The sequence below is a fragment of the Octopus bimaculoides genome, chromosome 3 (genome assembly GCF_046866305.1).
Source record: "Octopus bimaculoides isolate indiv1 chromosome 3, ASM4686630v1, whole genome shotgun sequence".
In the NCBI taxonomy this organism is placed as follows: Eukaryota; Metazoa; Mollusca; class Cephalopoda; order Octopoda; family Octopodidae; genus Octopus; species Octopus bimaculoides.
In genome coordinates this window covers 6,485,227-6,502,804 of record NC_142930.1, presented here as the reverse complement: position 1 = coordinate 6,502,804, position 17,578 = coordinate 6,485,227, and the positions used below count along the sequence as shown (strand labels likewise).

Genomic DNA, 17,578 nt, shown 5'->3' with positions numbered 1-17,578 from the left:
ACTACCCCTGATCGTGAGGCCGACGCCCTAACCACTGAGCTATATGTCTTCACATTCTTTTGAGACCTATTGGTCCGAAAATAATATTTAATCAATGTAGTTTCTGCAGTACATATATTGATTTCATAAAAAGCAATGACACTATACAACCAGAACATATCTTTTTTAAAAAATGAGAGCTTGCTAGGCTTTAATCCAATCATCATATTTCCGATATTATAAATGATCCATAAATATGTTCATACTTTTACATCGGATACCATAAGACCCATATCACTTCATTTTAAGATGTGCAGTATGTCCTCACCAAGGTCGAGGTTTGGTATATCTGAAACATTCTGTGGGTCGTAGGCCATCGTTTGGTCAGTTAAATTACATGTCATAGTTCTGTTTACTCCGAGATAACCATGGGCTATACAACAACAAAAACAACAATGGTCTATCAATCATCAGCTGGCAACCCCTACCATTTGCCTTCATTGTTTAATTACTTGCTGTTGGGCAACTTTTATGCGTTTCTTTTCATTTTTGTTATTCACCTTGTTTATCCTCTGTCAATTACAAACTGCTCAATACAATGCTGATTCGCTATTTGTTAAAGAGAACATGTATACTCCAACGTCACAGAGCATTATTATACTTGTTACATGGGTCTTAATTGAATTTTAGATTCGTTGGTGAACTGTTTGCATGTTGCTATTTTTATATAGCTGCAAAAGAAGACTTCCATTTACTTCTCTGTTGACTTCCATCTACTTCTCTGTTGAGTTCACTTAGTGGTCTATTATTTTGTCTCTCTATCTCCTCATGGGTTAATACCTTTCAGCAATCTTGAATCATTTTCTCGCTATGTACGAAATGCACTCGGCTGATGTCATTTGTATCGCTATCCGGGCTTCCCAAGAAATCTCGTTTCCTCACATTACGAATTTTTCTTTTGTAGTGTAAACATTAAGTGTCAGCCGTATACATTTTATTGGAGAGAGAGAGAGAGAGAGGGGGGAGCGAGAGAGAGAGAGAGAGAGGGGGGGAGCGAGAGAGAGAGAGACAGAGGCAGACAGACAGACAGACAGACAGACAGGCAGACAGACAGACAGAGGCAGACAGACAGACAAACAGACAGACAGACAGACAGATAGATAGATAGATAGATAGATAGATAGATAGATAGATAGATAATATATCTATATATGTACACACATATATTTAGACACATACATGCATACATACATACGTACCATACATACATACATACATACATACATATACATATATATATATATTGTGTTTGTGTGTGTGTGCGTGTGCGCGTGCGTGCATGTGTGTGTAGTAGTAGTAGTAATAGTAGTAGTAGTAGCAGTAGTAGTAGTAGTAGTAGTAGATTTCCAAATGGAAAAGTAAATAGTGAGCTCTTGGGCGATGTGCGCAACCGTTGTATGTTTAGTTATGTGTTGTTACTTGTCATTTTATTGGTTAATTTAAGACATACAAGTTATTTTGGTGAGTTACAGATCAAACTTTTGATACCAACTGGCCTAGAATTATTTGTGGTTGAATATTACAAACTTTCTATTTCAAAGTAAACTAAACTTCCATCACAATTTCGTGATTTTATTTATATCCCAAACACAAGTTTAGTAATGACAAAGTTAATTTATTAAATTTTTCTTTATTTCCAAAATTATTTGAAACAAAGGTAGTGTGTTTCGACAGAAATGTTTTAACGAAAAGGGATAAGGCTAGATTACAGAGTAAGGATAATAATTCTGGACTGCGAAATTCACTAATCGCCTGCAATTGTAAGTTAAATTAGCAAAACTCGTACACTTTGAAATTAACATCTATCGCAGATACAGTTATAGTGCTATCAACATTTCCTTGCTATCAATTCCTCGATCATTTATTTTCCATGTGACTGCCATTCATTGAATTTACGCAGAGATTCCATTGGATGTTGTACTTTGGCAACATTTTGGAGAATGATTTGAACGTATTACAATCTGCTTGTTTTCTAGTTTAAGCTATTTCCTTGAAGATCTTTATGGGAAATGGTCTCAGATTTTAATTTGAGACCAATCCCCGTAAATCAATTGCTGTTAAGGATAAGATGAACCAGAAGAGAATGTCTGAGAAAATATTTGTGATGGTTCTGAATTTGTTCGTGAATTTATGTGCTTTCGTGGGCTACACATTCATCCACATATCATGTTATTTGGTGATCAAGTAAGCTAGAGACTGCGTGAATGACTATAAGCCCTTTTCAAGAGAATATTACAAACAATTTTTGCCCTGCTGTAGAAAAGCACAAGACCGGCTGTAATAGCTAACTGTGAGGAGTATTACCTGAAAACTTAGTAGCAACTCATAAAAGCAATTGATGGAAGGATTAATCTGAATTTAGAGACTTCTGGTAAGAGATGTTCATTATTGTAGATGCAATGGATAACATAGCCGTTTAATGAGATGCTACTAACGGTGTTTGGAAAACTATTTGGCTAGACTGTATTCGTGAGTTTACAGATTTTCAATCAGCTGAAAGTCAACATTAATCCAGTAAGACATTGGGAAACTTGAGACACTGGCAAATGGTGAAGTCGTAGAAGATTTCATCGTTAAGTTACATGAGTTTCTTAAAGCTTGTCAATGAGGAGCTTGTTAAAAGAAGAGCAAGTTGCAACGAAAGATGTACATATTCAAGTGACACTCACTTCACTTCAGTTGATTGCTAAAAATTTAACTAACGCGTTGGCACTTATGTTGGAAGTTTGTGCTTGTCTTTTGCTGATGACGATCCTAATTAGTTACTTATAAAGTTGAAAAAAGTTCATAATGAGCTCAGTTCTGACGTTGATTTGTATAAAAAGATGGAGTTCCGTACACATAAAACAATTGGGATTAGTTCTTCACCTGTAGTTCTACAGAGCAGAAGATAGTGACTCTCTTCTTTATTAGAAATTAATATTAGCATAAACTTATTGTTTTCCGGTCACGTAGCGGTGATTTGTTAAATTTGGATGTAGGTATTTTGAAGTTGCTATCAGTAATTTTTTTCCCATTTTCTACTCAAAAGATTAATTTTTTCTTTCACAGTATCCTCAGTTGGTAGCTTTAAGGTGAATTATGTAATAAAATGAAAGCATTATTTTACCAGGTGTGAATGTATTTACCAACACTTGAGTGATTTATATCTGGAATTTGTCGTATCATTTCTCAAGTCAAGAACAAAAACTGGATTCGATTTATGAGAACCTCTATGTAGTCGCTAGATCTGTTAGAAATAATAAATAAATCACAGCATAATGAAGGGACGTCCTGGATAATGTAGCATATATATATATATATATATATATATATATATATGTATATATATATATATATATATATATATATATATATATATATATATATATATATATATATATATATATATATATGTATATATATATATATGTATATATATATATATATGTGTGTGTGTGTGTGTGTGTGTAAGAACGACCGTGCGGACTCAAAAAGGAGAAATGGTGACGAATGGAAAAACAGGACTCCTTTTATTTAGAACGCGTCACACGGTCGAACACAAAATATATATCAAAGAGGATATACATATATGTTATACTCCGATAACATAATTGGCCAGTAATTAAAGACGATTTTGAACACAACCGTATGAGATGAATAACAGAATTATTTATTGTGGCGTTAGAATGTATGTATGTGTGTGAGTGTGAATGCGACATATAAAAACATAATAAAAGACAGGCCGTCGTATAAGGAAAAGAGTGTGTGTGAGTGATACATGTATGTGTATGCGTTATATACAGCAGATAAAAAAGAGTCAGTAACACGTGTGAGCATTTATACCAGTTCTTAGAGTACACAATAGGAATAGTCTGTATGTGAAAGAAGTTGAGGCGTATGTGTGGCAGGGCGATCACTAGTTGTGATGTTGTGGCTTCCATGCCGGGCCGGGTTCTTGAGGACAGACGTTTATCGCAGGCTGAACTCTTGTTCTGTTTATTTATCGTGGTGAAGCTGAAACACCAAACAGAATCGAAGAGAGAATATGTGCCGCAGTAGTTTGGTTAGTTTATCGTGGTGTACGTAGAAAGTCGTGTTGACTATGGTCGGCGATGATGCTGGTTAGTAGTCGTAGACTCGTGTTGCTGATGGCGACGACGGTGGTAGTCGTAGTTGGACGAAGCTGTTGATGTTGTCGCTGGCTGCTGCTGCCGCTGATCTGTGTGGTACACGGAACAGGTCTCTAAGAGATCTGAACCGAGACGAATTAGCTGGGTATAATTTGGTCTATTTAAAGCAAAATAGGGGCTCCCAGACCATAGTAGAAAAACACTATCACGTGACCTTATTAGGAGCTGTGATTGGTCAGTTTGCGTTCTGGCGGGAACGGTTCGAAGAAGTTGCCGCTTCGAATAATAATCAGTCACGTGATGACAGGCAAATGTGTTTTCCACTACGCCCGTGCTTGTTTATATTTAATAGCGGGGAAGATGGCTTCTTTGTGTATAATGGCGATCGGTAGTTTCACTACATATCTATATATATTACGGGAGCGAACGAAGTAAACTTTGCATAGCAGAGCAGGCAAGAATCTTTTAAGACTTGCTTGACCCTGGGATCCTTTTAAACTCCAGAAGAGAGATCTATAGCCCTTGTCTGCATTTCAAACGCTACCTGCAGCAGGCGTGGGATTTCCCGCTCATTGATTTGGGTTATAAAAAATAATTGTAGAATGCAACCAACCTAAGGGTGGAGATTCTCATTCATCGATTAAGACCATAAAAATTTGCTGACCAGCCCGGTAGAAGGGCGATAACCAGTCCTATTTAAGGCTCAGACAATATATAGTTTTTTTTTTTTTGTTTGTTTACAAATTAACTGACCGTAAATGTCTTCTCTCTCCAGTTTGAAGAGAGGTTATATGTGCGCGCCATCGAAGTCTGAGGTGTCGTCTATAAGGCTAAACCCTTTATGGATGCGGAACTATAGGGCCGGCCATATAATTAACCTCCTGCAAATAGATTACTGCTCTAACTTTTAAAGTTTGCTTCTTTTACGGATATACTAATTTTTCTCTCTCATATCGTCTCTGATAATGGGTTATTCTTTATATCCATGAAACAGCTATTATAAGACTACCTTTCTCTTTGTAAATGTCCTAGAAATTTCACACTGCCTTGGCTTTGTTGTCTCATTTTATCTAACACACACACAGACACACACACACACACACACATACATATATACCTATACACACACACACACACACACACATGGTGGTGTGTTTACGTCCCCGTAATCTAGCGGTTCGGCAAAAGAGACCGATAGAATAAGTACTAGGCTTCCAAACAATAAGTCCTGGGGTTGATTTGCTCGACTAAAGGCGGTGCTCCAGCATGGCCGCAGTCAAATGACTGAAACAAGTAAAGATATATATATATATATATATATATATATATATATATATATATATATATATATATATATATATATATATATATACAGTGTGTCTGAAAAACATGCGGCATGGTCAAGTCTAGAGTGACACTGATCAAAAGATTGCTCGATCTTGACTGATTTGACCACCAACAGCGCTGAATTTAGAGCAGTTCTAATTATACATGTATGATGATTATAATCAACACTGTTATATTATTTATCCATTAAAGAAAATGAATACTGCGACAAGATATAAAAACAAGTTACTTTTCAAAATAGTTTAGACCTTGTTATAGCGATGTGTTAATTGGCAGTTATGTTCGATCTTGGAATCTCAAGAATATACAACTTTCACCATCAGTATAAATGCTGCGATTTGTTATATACATTATGTCTAACTATATTGCGTCAATGTTTTTGAAAGTATAAGTTGAAATGTTACCATTTATCATCTGTCTGTGCGCGTGTGTCTGAAAGTATGTGTGCATATTTATTTTTATATGTATATAATATATATAAAAATAATTTAACATTAAACTGAGAGTTATTTGGTACTTTTTTGAAGAGTGCATATTATTTCATTTTTACAAAGGAGAGCTCGACAGTGACTTCGGAATTCTGGTTTACCAGTTGTCATCAAACTGTCTGATGATAGCTGGTATACCTGAACTTTTAAGTCACAATCAATCTTTTCTTGGTAAAATTTAATATGCATGTGTGTGTTATTGTTGTATAGCTTCACGTCTTCTTTGAATGGATTGGTTTGTGGTCAAAGGCATTCCAGCCATGACCATGTTGTCTTTTTTACGAAAGGTGACATGAAGGTTATCTGGCTATTATTTCTGACAAGAGCTAGGACAATAAAAAGGTTATTTTTCCACTTCCTAAGCCAAATATAAAAATGGGTTCCAATTATTCTAAAGCATTCTTATTATTCCTGTTTCGGTAATTTGACTGCGGCCATGCTGTCGCATCGCCTTAAAGGGGTTTTTAGTCGAAGAAATCGCCCTCAGGACTTATTCTTCGTAAGCCTAGTACTTATTCTATCTGTCTCTGATGCTGAACTGGTAGGTTACGGGGACGTAAACACACCAATATCGGTTGTCAAGCGATGGTGGGGGACAAACACAGTCACAAGTGCGCGTGTACACACACACACACACACACACACACACACATACGACGAGCTTCTTTCAGTTTCCGTCTTTTAAATCCACTCACAAGGCTTAGGGCGGCCTGAGGCTATAGTAGAAGGCACTTTCTGAAAGTGCCTTCACAGTGCTACACAGTAGGACTGAACCTGAAACCATGTGAGTGGGAAGCAAGTTTCTTACCACACAGCCACGCCTGCGTCACACAGATATACACGAACATTTTCTTTCAAATTAATGCCCTGTGCACATGAAATCTCGTGCACCATAGGTGTGTTATTGCTGAAATTGTGTAGTCTCTGGTCATCTCTGCCCAGCGACGGAGGACAAACACTTTTGGCGCCACACCTTAAGTAATAGATATCAGACCAGAGAAAATTTTGCACTCGTTCACACCCGCGCTTCTAGGGCTCTGTTCAAGAAGAGAGATAGCAAAAGGACTAGGTTCGAACAACAGGTCTGTCATTTATGAAGTTGCGTGATTCCGAGCTTGCTGTTAATCCACTTTCGAGACTATGGTGGTTGCTGCAGTGGTGGGCAAAGTTGGAATCAGTCAAAAATCAACAGCTGTTGCTCTTCTACATTTATGATTGGTGATATTGGCCCATGTTACACATACTGTGGTTCTTGCACTAAGAATTAAGTATTAGTCTTAATATTATTATTATTGTTATTATTATTGATTTCCACCTCCCTTATTTCCTCATTGACATAACAGATTGTATCGATGGCATTTCATATATTTCCATCCAATCTCTTGCTGTAACCAATGGACGACGATGATATTTATCTGTTGTAATATGACAACCACCAACACGACCATCATCACCATTACTTCTATCAACAAACTCTCATGATCATCATTAGTGGTAGCAACAACAACAGCAACGATGAAAAAGACTATCATTTCGTTCGCCAAACAAAGGATCTCTTTCTCTCTCACTCTTTCGCTGTCTCCCTCTCTGTCCCCCTATTTCTCTCCCTCCTTCTGTCTTTCTTTCTCTCTTTCTCTCTCTCTCACTTTCTATCTTTCTCTTTATCTATCTATTTATATTTCTATATATCTATCTCTGCCTCTCTCTCTAACACTCGCTCGATCGCTCAATAAACAAATAATCAGCGTTTAATTCCTAATATTTTGACATGTGCTTTCATGATGGTTATCGGTCAGTGAAAACACAATTGTTTATACTGATTCTGTTCATGTGCCTACATGCATTATATTCATAAATAATTTAATCTATATAGATTATAGCCGCTACTATCATACCGGTAGTGTTGAAACAGAATAAACCGATAAAATGACATGGTTTCCTTTTAAGAGAATTTGAAGATGGTGAGACTTTCTCGGTGTCATTTAATAAATAACATTATTACCCGGATAAAGTTAGACAGGAAACATAGATATTAGGGGAGCAGTTTAGAAGTGAAAAACCTGTTGATAAGAGTGGAATTTAGAAAAATGTAATGTAAATATGGTTGGATTATGGCTTGAAAATAGATTATAGGATGAAAAATTCATCCTTGATTTAAGAACATTTTTCGATTAAGGCGATATTGCAGAAATATTGAACAAGTAGAGGTCGATTAGTTCTCGTAAAGAAACATTGATAAAGTCTTTTTTTATCAAATAGTTCCAAGTGCGCGATTTCTTATCAAGAAGGCGAATTTATATAAACGATATCGTTAAATCGTTCAATAAATAGAATTAGGATTCGCTGCAGTGGTTTGCAAAGAGAAACAATCTGAAAAGAAAAAGTGGGAAGAAAACGACAACAAATATAGAAGGGAAACTGAAGAAAAGAAATACAGAAGGAAGAAAGATTTTATAGAATGAAACAGGGAAAGAATGTGAAAAAAAAAAAAAAAAAAAAGACGAAAGTAATACAAGAAAGACAAGGCAGGGAAACATCAAACGCATATACATACATCATGCAATCACATACATATATACAGACACATACACGTATGTATATGTATGATGTTATTTAGCTTTATTTCAAGATTCCATTCCAATAGAGAAGGAACCGGTTTCTAAGTTAGATCCAAGGCGCCTTCATTGGAATTTCAACATCAACGGGGTATTTTTGTATGTTTGTATGTATGTATGTGTGCAGATTTGTATGTTTTTGCTTTATGCGTGTATTCTTCAGCATATAGCCGCATATCTAGACATGCTCATATATGCTTAAATGATAAACTTCTCAAAAGTTTTACAGATTTTTACAGCTCCAGTGATGTATGTATGTATGTATGTATGTATGTATGTATGTATGTATGTATGTATGTATGTATGTGTGTGTGTTGTGTGTGTGTGTGTGTGTGTGTGTGTGTGTGTGTGAAGGCGCATTGCTCAGTAGTTAGAGCGTCGGGCTCACAATCATGAGGCAGTGAGTTCGATTCCCATAACAAGTTGTGTGTTGTGTCCTTGAGCAAGACACTTTATTTCACGTTGCTTCAGTTCACTCATCTGTAGAAATGAGTTCGATGTTACTGGTGCCGAGCAGTATCGGCCTTTGCTTTTCCCTGGGATAACATGGAGCGGGGAAGCTGGTATGCATGGGTGACTGCTGGTCTTCCATAAACATCCTTGCCTGGACCTCAAGCACATAAACATACATACATACATACATACATACATACATACATACATACATACATACATACATACATACATACATACATTTGTTGTTGGCACTCCGTCGCTTGCTCATAGAACAGTGAAAGAAGCAGTAGAAGAGGCATCAAGCGAAAAAGGAATATTTATGCCATGCGAAGGGTGAAAATCAACAAATTAAGAACCAGAAATCCAGAAATGAATTAATGAAAAATAATGAAGAGGAACTAAATAAATTGATAATTCCACTCAAATGATTCGTTATAATTGATTTTAAAAAATTAGAAATGCTTCATTTATATTTTGATGGAAGATTCTCAGAAATCAGCTGTTTACTAGTAAATGAAAAAAAAAAGAAACTTTAAGAAGAAAAATAAAGAGAAAGCAAATATTAGTCTGTTCATTGCTTACCTTTAGCACATCTCCAACCTCACACCTCACATATAAAACCCTCGTGTCTTGCTCTGACTACTGAAAGGTGTATTTGTTGAACTAATCTCTATGGTAATAAATCACTAACTGTTTTACTTACCCGCTTCCTCGACCACCGAGTGACATTCGTGAAGTGGAGAAATCGATGGTTTAATTAAAGTGGGGACAGGAGACTTCATAATATATGCATGAATACCTATATAAACATGTATAAGTGTAAGTTTGTATGTGTAGATGTGTTAGTGTGTGTGTGTGTGAGTGTGTAGATGTGTGTGTGTGTATGTGTGTGTGTCTGTGTCTGTGTGTCTGTGTCTGTGCGCAAGCACGCGAGCAGTGTTCGAGAGAGAAATTAAAAAGTAGATAAGACTACGGACTTATACATACATACATACATGCACGTAGATAGATGTGGGTGTGTGTGCGTGTTTGGGTGCCTGCGTGTGCGTGTCTAGGTGCCAGCGTGTGTGTGTGTGTGTGGAAATATATATAGTCTCCTGCAAAGAAGCAGACATTGGAATGTATTTATATATTGATATACGCAAGCATACGTCTACATAATGAAATACTTGCATACTCGTTCCTAAATTAGTACGTATAACAAATTCAAACACACACACACACACACACACATTTCATACGTGCTCACATGCATGCACATACACATACATACATACACAAACATGCGATACATACATATATGCATGCATTCATACATACATACATACATACATACATACATACATACATACATACATACATACATACATACATTGTTGTTGTTGTTGTTGGCACTCCGTCGCTTACGACGTCGAAGGTTCCAGTTGATTCGATCAACAGAACAGCCTGCTCACGAAATTAATGTGCAAGTGGCTGAGCACTCCACAGACACGTGTACCCTTAATGTAGTTCTCGGGGATATTCAGCGTGACACAGTGTGACAAGGCTGACCCTTTGAATTACAGGTACAACAGAAACAGGAAGTAAGGATGAGAGAAAGTTGTGGTGAAAGAGTACAGCCGGGTTCGCCACCATTCTCTGCCGGAGCCTCGTGGAGCTTTAGGTGTTTTCGCTCAATAAGCACTCACAACGCCCGGTTTGGGAATCGAAACCGCGATCCTACGCCCGCGAGTCCGCTGCACTAACCACTGGGCCATTGCGCCTCCACATACACACATACATACATATCAATTCAAGAAATAGTGGAACATTCCCATCAAAATTTCTACGAAGTATAAACACAACAGACCCAACATGGTTATTTGGGACAATAAGAAAAGTTATGTACAGTCTTAGAGCTTAGTTGTCCGGCAGATGCGAACATCTCAGATCTTTTTTAAAACGGGGGCCACATTTTTCATTAATGTTTTACGTAGTGTTTTTGGTACCGAAAGATTTTCAAACTTCGTATACTTATCTATTTTGTGTTATAGAACAGAAAAATATTTTTGTATTCGAATTTATTTCATGTAAAAAATTGTCTTATTTCGATAATTTCAACCAATCACATTTACTCCTTTGGCTGATTAAGCCATAGCTTCGTTTTATTTGCTATTTTCATTTTAAATTTGCTTTTTTTTTTCTTCGTTTTATTTGCTTTTTTCTTTTTAAATTTGCTGTTTTACCCTAACCCTAACCCTAACCCTGACCCTAACCCTATCACCGATAGAATTGTTTCAGAATCGGCATTTAATGTATATCGGCTGAATGGACGTCAGTGATTGGTTGAAATTACAGAAATACGACAACTTTAACATGGAATAACTTATGGATTTCTTTTTTTTTTTAAGAAGACTAAGAGAAAAAGATGTTTTATATGACACATTCTACCAGTGTTCCAAGTTTCAAAGTGTTTCTTTAATGAAAAATGTGGCCCCCGTTTTAAAAAAGATCCAATTTCCTGATGCTTTTGTAAGAATTTCCAAATGCTTTTCTCAGTCATTAAGATAGTGCTTTCTGTGGCTATTGAGTTGTTTTGACTCTTATTTCTAGCAATACCGGTGCTGATTAGTGCGTATGTCACTTTCGTGACGTCTGTATATATTATTTTATTATTTTACTTGTTTCAGTCATTTGACGACAACCATGCTGCAGCACCGCTTTAAAGGGTTTTAGTCGAAGAAATCGACCATAGGATTTATTCTTTGTAAACCTAGTATTTATTCTATTGGTTTCTTTTGCCGAACCGCTAAGTTACAGTGACATAAACACACCAGCATCGGGTGTAAAGCGATGGCGGGGGATGGGGAGCACAGACTCATACACCTTCCCACGTGACCGCCGTTCGGCCAAGCCTGATCATTCTTTCTTGGTCGGCCGCTGTTCGTACAACATCGATATTCCTCCCTGTGCCTGTGAAATCTTGAATCCCTGTCGTAAGGCTTTATTTCCACACACCCCAGCTTAATTTAATTCGTCCTTAGTCGAAAGAAACCTGTTGTTATGTCCTGTTATTATTTTTATTGTATTTATGGAACATCGTCCGTTTTTTTCTGTCCTTGTTTTTGCATACATTCGCTGCTTTCTTCCAAGCAAACTAATGCTCTTAGCTTAGTTTATCCTTGGGGTTGGCCAGATTGGAGCAATCTCGAGTATAATCAGCCGAAATTGCGAAGATAATCTGGTACTCGACTGAAGAAAGAAAACTTCGAATGACTCGTCCTTGTTTTTTTTTGTATCGTCTATCTGGTTGTTTTGTTGTCCCATTTTTTTATCACCGAACTGTCCGGATGTTTTGCGTTCTTGTCCCATTTTGTATTATATATATATATATATATATATATATATATATATATATATATATATCGGGCTTCTTTCATTTTCCGTCTACCAAATCCACTCACAAAGCTTTGGTCAGCCCTAGCTAATGTAGAAGACACTTGCCCAAGGTGCCACGGAGTGGGACGGAACCCCGAACTATGTGGTTGGGAAGCAAGCTTCTTACCACACAGCCACGCCTGCGCCTAACCCTAGGCGTTAAGAGTCGCTGATGAGGACTAAGATAGTCTACATCAAAATCCGAAATCGCGATCCGACTCTGTACGCTGGGGTCTTACCTCACTTTGTCAGTCATGAGGACAGTGCTTTTGTGGCTTTGTAGTTGTTTTAACTCTTAGTTTTAGCAAAAACGGTGCTAGTCAGTACCCTTTGTCACTTTTGTGACCGCTGTTGATTTTGCCCTTAGGTTCTAATTGCTAATAAGCCATCCTTTTAATTTGTTGTTTACACTTTTACCGTTTTGAAAATCAGCACATGTTTTCAACGGCTTTTCTTATAAGACTGAAGAGATATTTGAGGTTAACCCAAGACGTTAAGATGAGGATTAAGATAATCTACATCAAAATCAGAAATCTTGATACGACTATGTACACTGGGGACTTACCTCCTTTCGTCAGTTATTAAGACAGTGCTTGTGTGGCATACATACATACGTAGAAAATTAACTGAAATTCAACATGTAAGACTACTACTGTATAAACCAGTGCAGGACAGGATATTGGGTGAACTATCACACGTCACAGAACTATCGAGAGAAATTTCAACGTAGCTTTAAATTGAGCCAAGACCTGTATCATTTTCACCAAGATGCTAGGTAAATTCCTTCATAGGTTACATATAAAGGATGGAGAATGACTAAAATATCCCAACTATTCTAACTTCAGTATCAAACAACTACAACAGGCAACCTTTGTTGTGAGAAAATTAGCTGTTATTTCCACTAACTATCAGAATCACACAGCAAATAAGAGTAAAACCAGTCAAGTGAATTCTTCTCCAGAGAAAATCGTAACATCACGGAGCACGATCGATGCAATAACAATAAAACAGAGACGTGTGAGCAGTAACTGATCATAAACAAACAGAAATAACAATTGAAAAATACAAACAATTGAAAGAACACTACACAGCAAAAATCAAACAGGTCTTCACGACCTACATTAACGAACAAGTACATGAGACAAGAATAACCACACAAGTCTATAGAAAACCAACCAGCTTGTTATTATCCGCAATAGACCAAATAGTCAAAAAACAATTGGCAAATGATTAAAAATCCCAACGTTTGGGAATTGAATGTTCTGCTATATTGTGCTGCGATTACCATCCACCTATAGATGAGAGTAGTGGAGGTGGATCATAGTGAGGAGAAACAAGGACAAAATAGATTACCTTTCTGCAGACATATTGACAGATTCAGAAAAAATATTGGACAACTAGATACAATCATGAAATGTAAAGTGAATAATAAATTCACAAACCACCAGCTGCAACTTTATGATAGATTATCTAAAGTCTATGGGAACTGTCGACAAGAAACACTAACTGGCTAGTTTAATGTTCTTAAACGAACTGCGAGCTCCAAGAGAACAATTTCATTAGAAAAGAAACCTGCAAAAGCAAAAAGCCAGTAATCGCAAATTTGCAATAAATCCACAAGCATAAGATCTGTCCAGATGGTCTTTGAGTGCTGCATTGTATCACTTAGATAACGCCTACCGAAGAACAAAAAGAGAAATGAGTACATCATGTGTATACTCAACAATGAAGATAATGATATCATGAGATTAGGCGAAGAATTCCTGAACATGTAATTTGAGTTTACAGCTGCACCATGTGAACCAAGAATGGCTGAATAGATCTATATAAACAAAGACTAGCAAGAGAAATACTCAGACAGTTGTGCATGTATACATATCTCGCAAGCCGGAGAATACCAGCAACATTGACAGGAATAGTAGCTTCTCCCGGATGTCACATACCATCACATTTCTTGCTATCCAAGAAAAGAAGACAGCTATAAATACCTAATCAACAACAAAAAAAAGGACTTGATAGAAAGTATCGATTGTGTCATACCATTGTGGAAGATATCACTTAACATCAATAGCTGTTAAAAATGTCCGCGAGATGCTATCTTCCCATGAGATATGACATTGTTGCTAAGACTGTTCACAATGCTAAACGCAAAATAGATTGGTCTAATTGCTACACAAAAGTCACACCATAAAAAAAGTATCTACACCTTTAAAAATAAAGAATACTGGTAGAACATTCCAATAAAAGCAGCAACCCGGCGTAAGCGCAATGGGCCAAATATAGTGGAATGAGACAAGGAGAAAAAGTTGTGCATCGCTGTAGAGATCAGTTGCTCAGCTGATGTGAATGTCTCCTCAAAAATTGGGGGAAAAGAAAACATCTATGGAGTATTGGTAATAAAACTTCAGCTCTTACAAACAGGCTACAGATTTTCATTTGCTTCAGTTACCTTAAGTGCGCTGGGTTACACAATAACTGAACTGCATAAAAACCAAGAAGTGCTTAGGTACTCTAAAAAGAAAAAAAAGAAAAGAAAAGAAAAAAGAACAGAGCAGGCTGATTTGCATCCTCCAGATGCAATCGATTATAGGCACAGCAGAAATCTGTAAACGTTTCAGGGATTTTCTGGTTGAGGTTCCTGGATGAACGTATGCACACAATTACATTTACATAGGGAATGCATATACATGCACACATATAAACAGTAATGAAATATGCACACTTGGGTTCTATTGTGACACGCACATCCATAGTGCAAGTTCACACACACACACACACACACACACACACATATATATATATATATATATAACACGCACACAAACATGCATTCATCAACCAATTCATGTAAGCTCAAACCTCAAGGGCTTGAACTCTGCAAGGAAAAAGAATTTTAATAAATCCCAAATAAACATGTATGCACACACACACACACACACACACACACACACACGCACACACACACACACACACACACACACATAAACACACACACGCACACACAAATACACATTGCGTATTATACGTATATACTGACGATAGTTAAGCACCGAATGAAACAGGCTAAAAATTCTTAACGAACTTAAATTAACTTTCTAACTGGAACAAAAACAAAAGCCCAAACAGTAATTGTTAATAACTTTCAAAGAAAAGAGATAATTTCAAGAAATAAAGATTTAATTACACGCGAAATTAAAATGTCATACTTACTGGGAGAAAATGTGAACTGCTTTCGTATCCAAGATTCGGGTTTTATTAAACCGCTTCAACGAAGCCAGTCTTCTCCAGCTTGCTCGATCAGAGGATATAGACGTTTATAAGTAGAAAAGAATTACGAACAAAGTTTGGCACGGGTATACATATATGTTAACGGATTGCGTGTCACTGATATTGAATGCCTTTCTTTCCATCGTAATGTCATACTTTGTTAACTCGAGTGTTGCCTGTGGGGTCTATATATTGGGTGCAATATTTTACCTATACTAAGTAACTTCAACCGTTGTGATAAGTTCTATCTATCCTTCTCACGCTGTGGTTGTAAAAATGTTTCTAGGCTTATCAGGACAGTTACTGCCACGTGTGACAATTAAATCTTTTAATTCCCTCATTCGTAATTTACGCCGATTTATGCTAAGCTGTAATCGTTCGAAATCCTTTGTTTCAAACTTCTCAAGATTTATTTTCGCGTGTAAAGTGTTTGGATTATTGTGATTTTGTGATAATGTCAAAGTTAATTCTGTGATGTGTATTTATGAGAGGCTTTTGCAAATACTGTTTGATTGTCTTAATATGAATATTTTGAAAAACAAATACCTTTTTATGGGTTCTATAGCTTCATTCGTATAGTCACAGCATCTGTTGTGTTCCAGTATCGTTCACATACTCTCTCTTTTACTCTTTTACTTGTATAAGTCATTTGACCGTGGCCATGTTGAAGCACCGCCTTTAGTCGAGCAAATCGACCCCAGGATTTATTCTTTGGAAGCCTAGTACTTATTTTATCGGTCTCTTTTGCCGAACCGCTAGATACGGGGGCGTAAATACACCACCATCGGTTGTCAAGCGATGTTGGAGGGACAAACACAGACACACAAACATATACACACACATATATATATATATACATATATACGACGGGCTTCTTTCAGTTTTCTGTCTACCAAATCTACTCACAAGGCTTTGGTCGGCCCGAGACTATAGTAGAAGACACTTGCCCAAGGTGCTACGCAGTGAGAATGAACCCAGAACCATGTGGTTGGTAAGCAAGCTACTTACCACACAACCACTCATGCGCCTACATATGAAAAAATATTTCCGCGTGACGAACGTACATCCGTTCGACAGTATTCAAGCAGTGGCCATCTCGAAAATGGTTGCAGGATCGACAGATCGAAATTTGAAGAAACGAATGTCACAGAAAGAATCAAGACGATTACTTCCGGGGCTGAATTTGACAGGGAGCGATGGATGGCAGAATGGTTCCGGGAGGGAGAATTCTCGCCGTAGAGAAATAAGATGAGCTGTTACGAACATAACTTGAAAAGAGAGGCCAGGAGCAAATTCGAAAGAGGGAGAGAGATGAGCAGATGGATCGAAAGAGAACGTAAAGAGTAGTATGTTACTGACCTTGGCAATGATTCAACTAATGGAAAATCAAGTCGAGCCTGGGCTAAATTTTAGGGAGCTGAACGAAATTGTATCATATCATACGGGTAGTGAAGCTGCAGATATCTATGGGGAGACGTGTGTGTGTGTGTGTGTGTGTGTGTGTAATTGTCGACCTAAATTAGCATATCTGCAGTTCAATGTGGCTGAGAATTTCTGGAAGCATCAGCTGGTGAGATAGAAGAATGTGACGTACTGTCTGCTCCGGCTGGAGACTCGGGTTGCACTCAGCACCAAAAATCATGGAAATGGTTTTTAGGACGTTCTTAGGGGGAAATGAGCTAGGTGAAACAGACCACGTGTTCTAAAATAGATCATATCCTAGTGAATGAAAGCGTAGTCGGGGTTGTATGTCATCTTAAGAGATTTGTGTCAACTACTAAGCCACTAGACTACACAGAAGAATGCGTTGGGGCTCAATCTGGAGAGAGTGACAAGG

General features: G+C 37.3%; 1 protein-coding gene across 5 annotated transcripts in view; it reads right to left on the bottom strand.

Moving 5' to 3' along the window:
• The window catches only part of LOC106872544 (uncharacterized), a 103,191-nt gene extending 93,123 nt beyond the window's left edge, over window positions 1-10,068 (bottom strand). For 4 of the 5 annotated variants that reach the window (XM_052966655.2, XM_014919570.3, XM_089348525.1 and 1 more), the window contains exon 1: window positions 9,640-9,776. The gene's annotated coding sequence lies outside the window, so the exon portion shown is untranslated. Of the gene's footprint in view, window positions 1-9,639 lie in introns of all 5 variants that reach the window. The other variant, XM_089348524.1, reaches the window with a different exon arrangement.
• Between the last annotated feature and the right edge of the window lie 7,510 nt (window positions 10,069-17,578).